This window comes from Hipposideros armiger, unplaced genomic scaffold, assembly GCF_001890085.2.
Source record: "Hipposideros armiger isolate ML-2016 unplaced genomic scaffold, ASM189008v1 scaffold_441, whole genome shotgun sequence".
Classification (NCBI taxonomy): Eukaryota; Metazoa; Chordata; class Mammalia; order Chiroptera; family Hipposideridae; genus Hipposideros; species Hipposideros armiger.
In genome coordinates this window covers 1,482,188-1,495,457 of record NW_017731791.1, presented here as the reverse complement: position 1 = coordinate 1,495,457, position 13,270 = coordinate 1,482,188, and the positions used below count along the sequence as shown (strand labels likewise).

Here is a 13,270-nt window from a genome sequence, read left to right as displayed (position 1 = left end):
TATTTATATCTCACTATCATAATATCATCATCATGATAATATATCAGTTCATAAACTTGGGTGAGAAATAGTTGTAAGTTCATTATTTTTATAACTAAAACTAAATTTTAATTTTTTGGTGTTAATCTGCTGGGGTTTATGAAAACTTTATTTCATTCAACCTGTTTGGACTTCTCCTTTTCCCTCTGGTTCCATCATATTTGTGTGGGGCTTAAATAATACCAAGGAACTGGAAGGAGGGGCGACGTCTGGTCCTCAGCTGTCATCTGTCCACATTTGTATCCACTGAGGCATCTGTTAACATACCTGGTCCTGGCTGATGGTCCATGAGGGTCACTGTCCTATCATCCTCTGTTCTTGAGCTATGGGCCTTTCTGGTTCAGACTGTTGTTGCTGTTCCTTCAGCGCCATTCTCAAGGTCGCAGAATCATCAACTTCCAAGCCACTCCAGGGCTCTGGTGGTAATAGTGAGACCAGGTCACCTAGACCACACAAAACCATATGGGGTTCAGACACCCCCTTATCGGGAGCATGCCCAGGAAAAGTGGTTTGCAGTCATGAATGGGTATGGTGCTTACTTCTCTCTGCCCTCTGTGACTCTGCCAAGTTCTTCTTTCTACCATGAGAGACCCTCCTGGGAGAACTAGGAAGCGACACTGAGAGAGGCCTGAATGTTACCCCGGTACCAGGATTGCTCAAGTCAACCTTAGACAACCAGGGACGAATAACACCTATGCCCTGTGTTAGAGTAACTTGATAAATGTGATACAATTATATTTTTGATATATTACATAATGTTCTCACTTCTCCCATTATTCAGCTAGATTATTTCAAGTTTGTTGTCTTAGGGGTGTCAAAAGGAAATCAGGAGGAATCAAAAGGAAAAATAAAAGGAAGTCAGTTCTTAGTTTTTGAGCATCGAGAGCTAGACCTGTCCTGTCCAGTGTGGTAGCCCCTAGCCCATAGCTATGTAGCTGTCTAAATGAAAATTAATTCACATGAAATAAAACGAAAAAATCGAGTTCCTCATTTGCACATTCTGGCAACTCAGAATTCTGGATCATTTCTACCATGGCTAAAATTGGACAGCTCTGAGCTAGACCATAACACATAATGAGGGAAAATGAAGCTTTCAGCCTCTGGGACTTGAAAGGCTCTCCCCGGCTGCAGAGAGGGAAAGGGATGGAGGAGGCATTAGAAAGAAAAGAGGATGATAGATCATGCGATAGGGGTGGCGTTCACATCTAGAGGTGCTTGGTACTCACTGGGGAATGCTGTCATGGCTGGCATCTGGGAGCTGTGCGGGAGCTGAGTCAGTATCTAAAGGCCATCTGGTCTCCATACAGGACGTCACCACGCATGGCCTGCCTTGAGGATTGTGTCAGTTGTTTGTCCCTGTGGCATGAGTCACAGGAGGACTGCTGGTCCGTGTCTGGCTTCGAGGCGCTGACAGGATTCACTTGAAGTGTGATGCTGTGGGTGTTACAGACGATGCAGAGGATAATAGTGTAAATGAAGAGGGCGGCAGTTGCTTAGAGCTGTTTGTTAAAAAAGGGATGAACAAAGCCGCGGTCAACTCTAGAAGGTTCAGTGAGGTTGCCATTAGGAATTCTCTTTCAGATGTTCTCAGAGGGTCTCATTTAGTTGGCCAACCATTGTTGCGTCTGAGAGTTGTGGGAAGAGAAACTGCAGATGCCGAGTGGTGGACGAATGTAATGCCAGGAAGGTGTTGTCCTGAAACTCTGCCCCGGTCGAGTCTTTGAGTTGGAAAGCTCCTAGAGGTTAATGTGGGGATCAAAACTGATCTCAGGTTATCGTTGGGAGACTTCTGCTCTTCCTAACCCACATTTACCTGCCCCTACCCCCGCTTCCTGTGTTCCAATAGGTCACAAGATAATCTTCCCATGAAGAGGTATGTTCATATGTCCTAATGACCTAGCTTTAGTATATGTTCGATTATAATCTCCGTGAAGCAGGGACTGCTGTTTGTCTCATTTGTCCCACTGCCATTCAGTTCAGTGCCATACATCGTGAAGTGAATGACAGGGCAGGTGCTGAAAGGACAGAGATGGGAAAGATCTAATTATCAGACTGGGCCAGTTCACTAAGGACAAAATAAGCAAACAAACAATAAACTACCGTATTTTGCCGTGTGTCATGCACACTCGCATTTTTGGCCCAAACTTTCAGGGGAAAAACTTTTGTTATAATTTTTTAATTCAAATTTCTATTTGTTTACATTTGGGTACTTGTAGAAATTTTATGTAACAAATAATTACAAAACACAAGAACAGATCCAAGGTACAAGAAATGTTATGTACCGGTAATAAATTTACAATATTTATGCATCTTAGAAGGCCAAGAACTCTTTGTCGTTGCAAGTTCATCGTAAGTTCAACAAATCCGATTATTGTATTCCAGGGTATTATTTTGCATATGGATATCATTATTGATTTCTAACTTTTAACTCATAAGCATAAATAAAAGAATTAAAAACATTTATATAGATACAGAATTAATACTGCCCATGTATAATGTGCATCCTTATTTTCCCCTCACAAATTTGGGCAAAAATGTGCACATTATACACCGCAAAATATGGTAAGAACTGAAGTCGTTGTCTAAGAACCATTTGCGGATGAATGGAAAGGTTGAATATAACAGTTTTGAATGATTTCAAAATCAAATTTTTGTAGCCTTGGCTTCTCATTCACCTTTGTTGGTTAGAACTGATCCCAAATTGCTTTTTGAGATGAATTTTACTTTTGACTGGGGTCATTTTTTGCATGATATCATTTTGAAAGTCATGCTCTTAGGAACTTGTGTCTTGAAGCTCATCAGCTTTGATCCAAGGATGTCACTGCAGTGGCCGTTAAAGGACACAGTTCTGGGTGTTAGTCAGCAATATAGATTTTCTGCATTCAAACTGAACACTGCACCATGTGTGTCAAAACCTTACTAGAGTAAAAGTATTTGTAGAGACTTATCTGAAGGCTATTGAGCCATCTAGTCCTGTTCAATGGATAAACTAAAAAATCTATTCTAAATGTGTAATTAGCCTCTTTTTAGTTGCAAGCAACAGAAAACCACTGTAACAATGAAAAGCAGGATTTATTTATGTAATACTGGGGAAGCTCGCAAGCAACTGAAAAACCAAGGTCAGGATGGGCGGGAACCAGGCAAACTCATGGGACTTCAGCAGCAGAAAGAGTAGGGATTACTTTCTAGGGTTCTTCTAGATGATGATTCAGTTCCTGTACCCCAAAGACTGTATTTCTGTTCAAGATGGAAATTTAGGGAGGATAAATGTTTTGGACTTGCTTGAGCCAACTATCTCTATTCTTGAATCAGTCAATCATGGCCAGCGAGCAGGGAGAGGTGTGTGTAGATGGGCATGGTCAGTGGCGGAACGCGGGCCACCACCACCTCATTGGTGTCTAATACACTGACACCAATGTGCTGGCTACACTGCCTTTACTCCTCTAGAGCCATTTCCATCCTCCCCTTCTCGCTCTATGGCACAGGGAGCCCAGCAGTATGGACTGCATCACCTACTCATCTTTGCTGACTCTCCTAGCACCAACAGGAACATAGGAGGCTAGGAGTAGAGAGACATCGGGGTACTTTTTCCACTTCCTCCTGGCTTTACGGCTGCTTCCTAGGAGGAGGTGCTTTCCCAAAACCACAGTGTTGCTGGGCGGCTCCCACTCCACAGCTCCACTGGCAAAATCATGGCCCTTCAGCTTTGGGAGTTTTAACAATGTCCTAACACTGCTTTGTTCCTGGGTGCCTCCACACCTGTTATAGGTGCCCCTGCTCACACCTTTATAAGTAGCTCATTAAAAAAAATTTTTATTGGGGAATTGGGGGAAGGGAACAGTGTTGGGGAATTGGGGAAGAGGAACATTGTGTTTTTCCAGGACCCACCAGCTCCAAGTCAAGTTGTTGTCCTTCAATCTTAGTTGTGGAGGGCGCAAGCTCAGCCCCAAGTCCAGTTGCCACTTTCAATCTAATTGTGGGGGGAGGGGAAGGGCGTGTAGTCTACCATCCCACGCGAGAGTCCCACCATCAACCTTGTTGTTAAGAACATGCACTTTTACCAGCTGAGCCATCTGGCTGCCCATTGGCAGTTCATTGGCAGCTCAGCAGCAGCTCAGCTCAAGCACAGCTCACTGGCCCATGTGGGAATCGAACCAGCAACCCTGTTGCTCAGAGCTTGCGATCTAACCAACTGAGCCACCCAGCCGGCCCCAAGTAGCTCATTTTTAAAAGGTCTGTTTATTAAAACCATTTAAATGAATTCTGGTTTACTCCAGAAACCTGACCTGAACAACCCAACTAAGCCATACCAAAAAAGGAGGTGGGTGCCTAGCTGATACTCTGCTAAGCTTAATAAAATTGTAGAGCTTTGGTGTGAGAACATTAATCCCATTAAGAGAGATGTATTAAAAAACAAAACAAAACAAAAAAACACAAGTCTCTTAAATAAGTACTTAACTGTTTTCCGAGAAGTATGTTGTTGGGATGTGTAGGGAACATGATTTTGCCTGGTCAGAATTTCTTTAAGGAATCACCCATCTGTGACTCTGTGGATTGCATGGCACTGATTCCACCCCACGCCCAGGAGATACAAGGACCTTACCTGGACCACATGATTGGTTCAGAGGTAGGCATGCGACCAAAGCTGGGACAACCAGAAGCAATCCCAAGACTTATGCTGTATCAACTAGGGAAGAGAGCTATTCCTCTTGGAGTTGCTAATTTGGTAGAATGGAGATCTGGAACTACTGGTGGCCATTGTTGCTTCTAAGTGGGGACAGTCTTCTTAAAAATAAAGCCACACAGAGGAAGGCAGCTCTAAGATACAGGAAGTGGGTCCTCACAGCACTACCTAAGCACCTGAACTCTGCCGATGCCTGAAATCATACATTAACTCCTCGGATTTTTGGTTAGACTCATCAGTAACTTCTCTATTCTGCTTCAGCCAATTTGAGTTGGGCTTTCTATCATTTGCAGTGGAAAGAGTTTTGACCAATTCAAAATATTAATTGTTACTTCTTTTTTGAGAGTTCGCAAGAGAAATTTTTTTTGGGGGGGTCTCAGATCCAGGAATAGCTTTTTCCTTTCTGAGTAAATGCTTTGCTCGATGAACACTTTGCATCATGTAAGCAATTCTGTTTTAAGCAAAAAATTCAGAACCAAATTTTGGATTCATGTCAGCCAGCAGATAGGGTTTTAAAAGTATACCAACATTACTTAAGGCCCTATCTTATTTTTTTCTACTTTTATTATTATTTTTTGCCCTGATTCCATCACCTATTTTACTTTATTTTACTGTGTTTTATTTTATTTCTGTAAGCGTATCTAATTTATTTTTTAGCAAAGGCAGTATAGAAATAAATAGGCCAAATGAGGAGAAAATTCTTCAAGGTTCTGTTTACATTTCTATTGTCAACCAAGAACATCTGTTTCTTTTGAGAAGATATCTCCTTAGTGAACTCCGAACATCACTGCCTGACTGTAAGAGATAATGTGTATAATCTTGCATTTTTTAGTAGGCTTGTGGCTTTACTTAATCTCTTTGCCAAAAAATTATTGTTTTGAAGGGAAAGCTCAGGGCCTTAGTTAGGTGGTTATATAATTTCTCCTCATAGTGAAAATGTAAACAGGATGCAAATGCATGGATTCAGTAGAAGTGGGCCACTACGTAAGGGACATCAGCCTAAATTACTGGTTTTGGTATTTGTTCTGTAACATTTAAAAAATATATATATATCTTTTTATATATATATATATATAGTTTTATAAATGTAAGATTCTGCCATTACGACAACGTGGATGGATCTTGAGACTATCATGCTAAGCAAAATCAGTCAGATGGAAAAAGTCGAGAACCACATGACTTCACTCGTATGTGGAATATAAAACTGAAAGCAACAAATGAACAGGACAAACAAACGTGCAAAATTCATGGACACAATCAACAGTTTAGTGGTTACCAGAGTGTCAGGGGAGATGTGGGGGGAGTTAGAAGAGGAAAAAGGAGGTCAAGTACATGGCGATGGAAGGAGAACTGACTTTGAGTGGTGAACACAATGCAAGATGATGTATTATAGAAATGTACACTGGCAACCTATATAATTTTACTAACCAATGTCCCCCAGTAACTTTAATAACTCACTGTATTAAAAAAATGGGTTCTGTGGTCAAGGGATGTTTTCTCCATACTCATTATTCCTCTAACACTACTGAAGTCCAGTCCCTTATCCTCTTGTTCCTCAGTTCCTGTAGGTCCACTGAATTGGCCACAGTCACTCAGCGCTGCTTTCTGCAGGGTCTGTTACCAGAGCAGTAGTAGTAAGCGCTTGGACAGGCCAGCTCTGACGATTGAAGTCTGCCCATCCCATTCTTCCCAACACTGATTTGCCTTCTCAATCACACCTGTCTCCTCACCGTGTTCAGAATAGACTTTTGCTCATGCTTTTCTCCCACCTCAAAAATCATCTCTAAGAAATCCTCCTTTCTTTATTCTTCCACATTCTACAGTTTTCAAGTTTAATCTCAGTGAAATATTTCCCAGGTGTTACATTCTGCACAATTCTTTCTTCTCAACATGCCTCCCTGGAGGGTACGTTCTGGTTCTAGCATCGTATTATATACAATGGCATGTATTTCTCTAAATAGTTTCATATATGTGGTTCTTCTATGTAAATTTTGTGTTTCTTAAGAATAAACAAAAGTTCATTGAGGGGAAGTAGTAGGCTGTTATTTTCTTCTTATTTCAAAAATACTTAGCATAGTGCTACATGCACAACATGTATTTAATAAAAGTGAGCTATGTGAACTAGGAATTAGGAGACCTGAAATTTAGTTATGAGTTTGCTTTTTCATTACCTATCTGAATTTGGTCTATTCAAAACTTTACCTTTTGATTCCTCTGATTTCTTATTTAAAACAGGAAAAAGAATGAATGTCCATAACTCTCTGAAAAGACAAATCACATAGCAGCAGCCAAAAGAATGTGCATGAACAAATAAGGGTGCCTTAGCGATGATTTAAAGGAATCTTGTATTAGATTGGATGAGCAATCCCCAATTCTACTCCTGGGCACAACCCTGCATTAAAACTTTCAGGCTCCCTTACAGTTAAATGTGGCCACAAAACTGAGTTCTGGCCAGTGGACTGTGAGTGGGTTATGTGTTTCACTGCCAGGCCTAGCTGACAAAATCCTCTTATACGTTTCTATGCCCTTGTTCCCTGCGTGCTGGTGGAGGGGGAGAACTCTGTGGGCTGCCATGGGGAGGGACAGGTAGAGGTGGTTCTTCTCTTCCTGGGCGCACAGCTGGGCTATGTTTCCTAGAGTTCTGTGCTGGTAGGTGTGACTCTGAAACTGAGTTGACAGTGGAATGAGGATGGAAGTCAAGTGCCCAAATTCCAGGCTTCGTCTATCAAATCTTCCCACTGTCTCTACTCACAAAATGGATGAAAACTCCAAGGACCTGAGGAGGGTGGGACCACAAGATGGAAGCAGCCTAGATCCCCAGGAACATCGTAGAACAGAGTACCCGCCTCCCTCCATGCTGTGAGGTAAATCAGAAACTGAGATTTCAGGGTTTATTTATTTATTTTTATATCAGTTAGCATTATTTACCCCAAGCAATACGTGTTTTGTGGGCTAAGTAGAAGGATAAGTCTTACCTTATGTAATTTTTCAGCCCCAGCCAGCAAGACAACATTTTCTACCTACATAATTACTTGACTGAATTTTTGTAAAAACAATCAGCCGATTTGGGTCACTCTGAGTATGGAATACCCCAGGCTGGAAGTTTCTTGAAGATAGGGGCCATGTCTTTCTACCCCCATTATAGATCCTTAGCGCTCAGCAGGGTGCATGGCACCTAGTAGGTGCTTAGTAAATACTTTTAGAATAAAGCAGCCTCCTCAAGTGACCATGATATAAGTGTGAATTTTCCTGATCAACTTTGTACCTGTGTCAAATTGTATTTACTCAGGGACTAAGAATTGCTTTAAAGACTTTATGATGATGAACTGGGAACTCTATCTTTGTTGACTCAGAGTGAAAAATACTAATGTAAATGGAAACTTTAAAAAAATTAATTATTTTACAAATAATGGCACTCATAGAACTGAAATAAGAATCCATATTATTGCCTGATCTCCTTGGAATAAATTAGTGTGTAAAGGTGACATATAGCCACACACATACACAAAAACTAGAGCCATTGCTTTTTTAGCTGTTATAAAACCCCTGCTCTGGGTGGACAGTAATAAGCAAATAGTCAGCCATTCCTCTAGGGAAAGGGAGGCTTTGAGTCATCTTCTCACTAATTTAATTTTGTAAAATCTCCAGCTGGGGCTTGGTCACTATATAAGATATTGGTTTTTAAGTAACTACATAACCTTCATTTTGTCCATTACAGATTGAACTGGCAGTGCAGTTAGCTCAGATGCTTCCTACCTGGTTCTTGAGTTGCTAAGCTATATTTCTAGTGGTTTCCAGGGAAATAACCATAGAAGTGGCAGTATGTGTCTGAGTTAGAGATGCCAACTAAGCTCTGAGAGGAGCTGCTTTTCCCTTGGTACCCAGAGCCAGTCATCAGCGTGGAAAAGCATTGTAGGATGCCACAACCTCTGGCCAGGTCCCCAAAGCTACAGCTACTCCGATGACTAAGGAAATCTGATATTTTGGCTAACAGTTCTGGTAATTAATTGAAAAACTTTTGCAGAATCTAAATTACTTAGATTGAATATCTTCTTTGGTCTCCAGTTACTTGGATCAAATATTAACACTTCAATTTAATTTAGACTCATGTATCTGCCGTAGTAGTTGGCGCATGACTTTTATAAAAATGAATTTGTCAAGGGCTGGCCGAGTAGCTCAGTTGGTTAAGAGCTCACTTCAAGAGTGTGATCTCTGAGCAGCAGCGGTTCTATTCCCGGCCCGAGCTGAGTTGTCGACGAGCTGCCAACAGGTGGCAGGATGGCTAAGCTAAAAAAAAAATAAATAAAATAAAAATGAATTTGTCTAGATTGTTAAAAATTCTTTAACCTTTTTTTAGGGAAAAAGAAAACCTGAATATTGTGTATCTTAAGAGTATCTATTGGGAAATATGTTCTCAAGTATTTCATGATAAATTGGGAATATATATAAGTATTTTTATTAAATTTTGTAACCATGTTTAGATCCAGCTAATAACTTGCAGAGAAGTGGCCAAGTTACCTAATCTTAATCTTAAAGTTTCTAACTTTATTACACACAATTTCAATGAAGTGAGAATAATGAAGACTGAGATCTACTCTGACAGAAATGGTTATAAATTTCCTTAAAGAAAGTGAATGTTTTTTTTTTTTAGCTGAGCCATCCCGCCACCTGTTGGCAGCTCACGGCTGCTCAGCTCGGGCTGACTCGAACCGCTGTTGCTCAGAGCTCAAACTCTTGAGCGAGCTCTTAACCAACTGAGCCACTCAGCCGGCCCAGAAAGTGAATGTTTATTAAAGTATGAGGTGTGATAAAAAAATATGCTGAATGTTTAAATTAAAAAAAAAATTGTAACAGTAAAAGACACATTGCCATTAATCCCCTTCAAAATACTCCCGCTCACTTCGAACACACTTACCCCATCATTCTTGACACTTTGTGAAGCAGTTCTGGAAGTCCTCTTTTTTGAGTGTCTTTAGTTGTGTTGTCATGGCCCCTTGATGTCCTGAATCAATTCAAAACATTTACCGTTCATGGTCATTTTGACTTTGGGGAAGAGCCAGAAGTCACACGGTGCCAAATCTGGTGAATAAAGTGGATGAGGACACAGTGTAATGTTTTTATTTGACAGAAATTGATGTACCAGAAGTGATGTGTGACACTGAGCATTGTCATGATGGAGGATGAAACCGTTTGCCCATTTCTCAGTCTGTTTTCTATGCACATAATTGCTTAAACGCTCTAATAAGCCTTATACTATTAAGAGTTCATCGTAGTGTCCCACGGTACAAACTCAGCTCACACAATTCCGTCAGGGTCAAAAACCACAATTAACATCACCTTTCCATTGGATGGCACTCAGCAGGCAGCAGCATTCACCGTATTTTTTTTATCACACTTTGTATATTAACATGTAAATGTAACTAACATTTATTGCATGACTGCTATGAATGTCACAAATTAGGCTGTTTTGGAAAAATTAATATTCCGATTTATTAATTATTGACATATAACCCATATATGGCTTATCAATTTTCAAACAATTTGACACAATAAGATAGATTTTAAACCATGCATGATTTTATCTTTGATGATTCAGAAATCACTATTTTATCGTGTAATATGCATAGTATGTTATGAAAATCAATTTACAGAGTACAGTACTACAAAGATTAAAAATGGGAGAGATGGATAGATACCCCTCCTAAATCTTTTTGATTTAATAGTAAATCTTTTTTTAATTTAATATTAAATTTAATTTAATATTAAAAATTATTATTTGACAATTTAATCTTTACCATAAAAATAGAGCTAAGGAAAATCATTCTGGTTATTTGTTCCACTGGCTTAGACCATGACTGGAAAAGAAATGAATGAGTTATAAAAAATGAATATGGTTAGATATAGGTAAATCAGACTGGTGAGGAAAAGACTCTAAAGATTTACCAGTGTACCTGGAGTAAAACACTTGCTCTGATCTAATGGTTAAAATGTGTGCATGCGAATGAGAACTGGAAAGTATCTTGTCTGCATTCACAGAGGAGTAGGCATGTATGTTCATTAAACCTGGGGAAACCACCAAGGGCAGAATCTGATCATATTATCATCTTTAAAAGCAGGAAATAAGATATTTTGAGTAGATTTAAGGTTCATTATAGAATATGGAAATTCAGGCCAGGAATACAGTAAAGTTTGTTGATATTTCCCATGCCATTTGATTATCTTACCCTTCCTGTGATGCCAGTTATTTTTTTTTTATTTCCGTGTTAGCAATTATTTTTTATATTCAAGTCACAGTACTCAGGATATTACAGCTTTTGATATTTGAATTTAATGTCCTTATAGGACAACTGCTGCATCCATTAGTTAGCCATCTGGTTTAGGGTAGCTTCCCTGCTATTTCTTTAGGCTTTCAAATTCTTGAAATGTTTTGTACTTAGGATCATTTGCATTTTAAATGTGTGCATGCACGTTCATGTATGTACTGACATCTTTCTGTAATAGTTCATTCTTTTAGAAATGAATGGAATGAAAGAATGCCTTCCAAGAGGGGTTAGTAACTGAAATGCCAAAGTGATCTCATTACAAAGTTTTGTGCCCAAGTGTATCAGTTTCTAACGACTGCTGTAACGAATTGCCACAAACTTGCTGGCGTACAATTGTGGAGGTCAGAAGTTTGAAATCAATCTCGTTGAACTGAAATCAAGGTGTTGGCAGGGCTGTGCTCCCTCTAGATGCTCTAGGAGAGACTCCTTTTCCTGGCCTTTTCTAGTTGCATTCTTTTTATTACTTGGCTCATGGCCCCTTCCTCTCTCTCCAAAGCCAGCACTTTAGATCTTGAGTCAGTCTTCATATTGCCCTCTGTCTCACTGTAGTTAAATCTTGTGGCTACATTTAGGACCCTCCCAGATAAGCCAGGGTATTCTCTCTACCTCAAGATTAACTTAATTATATATGCAACATCTCTTTTGCCATATAGGAGAACATCCAGTTTCCAGGTGTTAGAATCTGGATGTATTTGGAGGCCATTATTCAGCTGTGCAGGGAAGGGTGACCTCAGCAACCCTGAGTGGCTCAAATCCTATGCATTTCCAAAGTCTTCAGTGGTCCTTGGCCTGGCCTCTCTGGGAGATGATCTCTGAGTCCTGGGAGTATCCTACTTGATAGTTTTCTTTGTATATCATTTATAACGAGCACCTGTTTCTGTGCCTCTGAGGCTTTGAGCCACACTATCAGTTTGAGCTCTTGGATGGGGAGGACTGAAGACTGAGTAGCTAAGGTGAATCACACAGGTGCTGTATGCCTGTGTGACTAACCTCTAAGAAAATCTCTGGACGTGATGACTCAGGTGAGATGATCTGGTTGGCAACACTTTGCGTGTGTTGTCACACATTGTTATCAAGGGAATTATGCACTGTGCCTGCATGACTCCATGAGGAGATAGATGACAACTGGAAGCTGTGTCTGGATTTTTCTGGACTCTGCCCTCTGTGCCTTTTCTCCTTGCTGACTTTAATCTGTGTGTTTTCACTGCAGTAAAGTGTAACTGTGTGAATAACAGCTTTCCTGAGTCCTGTGAGTCCTTCCACCAAGTCATGGAGACTAAGGAGGGCCTTCAGGGCCCTCAACATATCAGCCTGCCACAGCAGCTTAGTCCAATAACATAGAATTCAGGCTGATGTTAGAATGAGGGGTTTTTGTTTGTATTCAGTATATTGTTCAAATACAATATATATAATACAGAAAAGACCGTCTTTGGTAAAACATTAATCTTAATTAAAGATTGAAACATTTCTGGTATACTTATACAAATACTGAGAGCCATGGAAATCAGATTCTGTATTATTGTTGCCTTGGAAAGAATGGAAAGACAGGGAAATATTATAATTCTCTACACAAATTTATAAGCTCGAACCTCATATAAATACATAGAAATATGATGCATGTTTCATAAGCTTAAAAATAAAATATATTCCTATAACCTTTTGAGAAATAACAGAAAAAGACTGACATTCAATTTATTGGGCTTTCATTGCCAATTCACCTGAATCCATGACAAAAGTAAGAAATAGACATGAATTAGACTATATTCCTCTTTGTGGCAATAACAATCTAATGAAATAAAAAATTATGTCAGAAAATTATTTCCTTTCTCTTGGAAGGAACTGGCATTTAGAAAAGTGCTTGAGATAATAAGTAAGACCCTGTAGGGTCTGGATTTTGGTGGAATGTTACTGAATGTAAAAAAGGAAAAAAGGAAAAGGGTGCATGCAAGAAGGATGTTTGTATCAGGCATTTCTCATTTTAACACTTTCAAATCTTCGGTAAAATAGAAATCAATGAATGATTTCTATTCACTCTGGATGTTATACCTAATTAAATTTGGGAAGAACTAAGGCAACCCATGTGATTATTAGAACAAGGAGGCAGATCGAAGCCTTAGAAAATAATCCCAAGTGTGTTACACAGGGTTCCCCAGAGAAACAGAACCAATAGGATATATAGACCCTTTAACAATGTGTGTGTGTGTGTGTGTGTGTGTGTGTGTGT

The 13,270-nt window shown here is 39.8% G+C and overlaps 1 long non-coding RNA gene across 1 annotated transcript in view; it reads left to right on the top strand.

Annotated features, from left to right (window-relative positions):
• Window positions 1-13,270, top strand: part of LOC109394853 (uncharacterized) — an 82,568-nt gene that overhangs the window by 68,155 nt on the left and 1,143 nt on the right. The gene's annotated exons all lie outside the window — the stretch shown is intronic.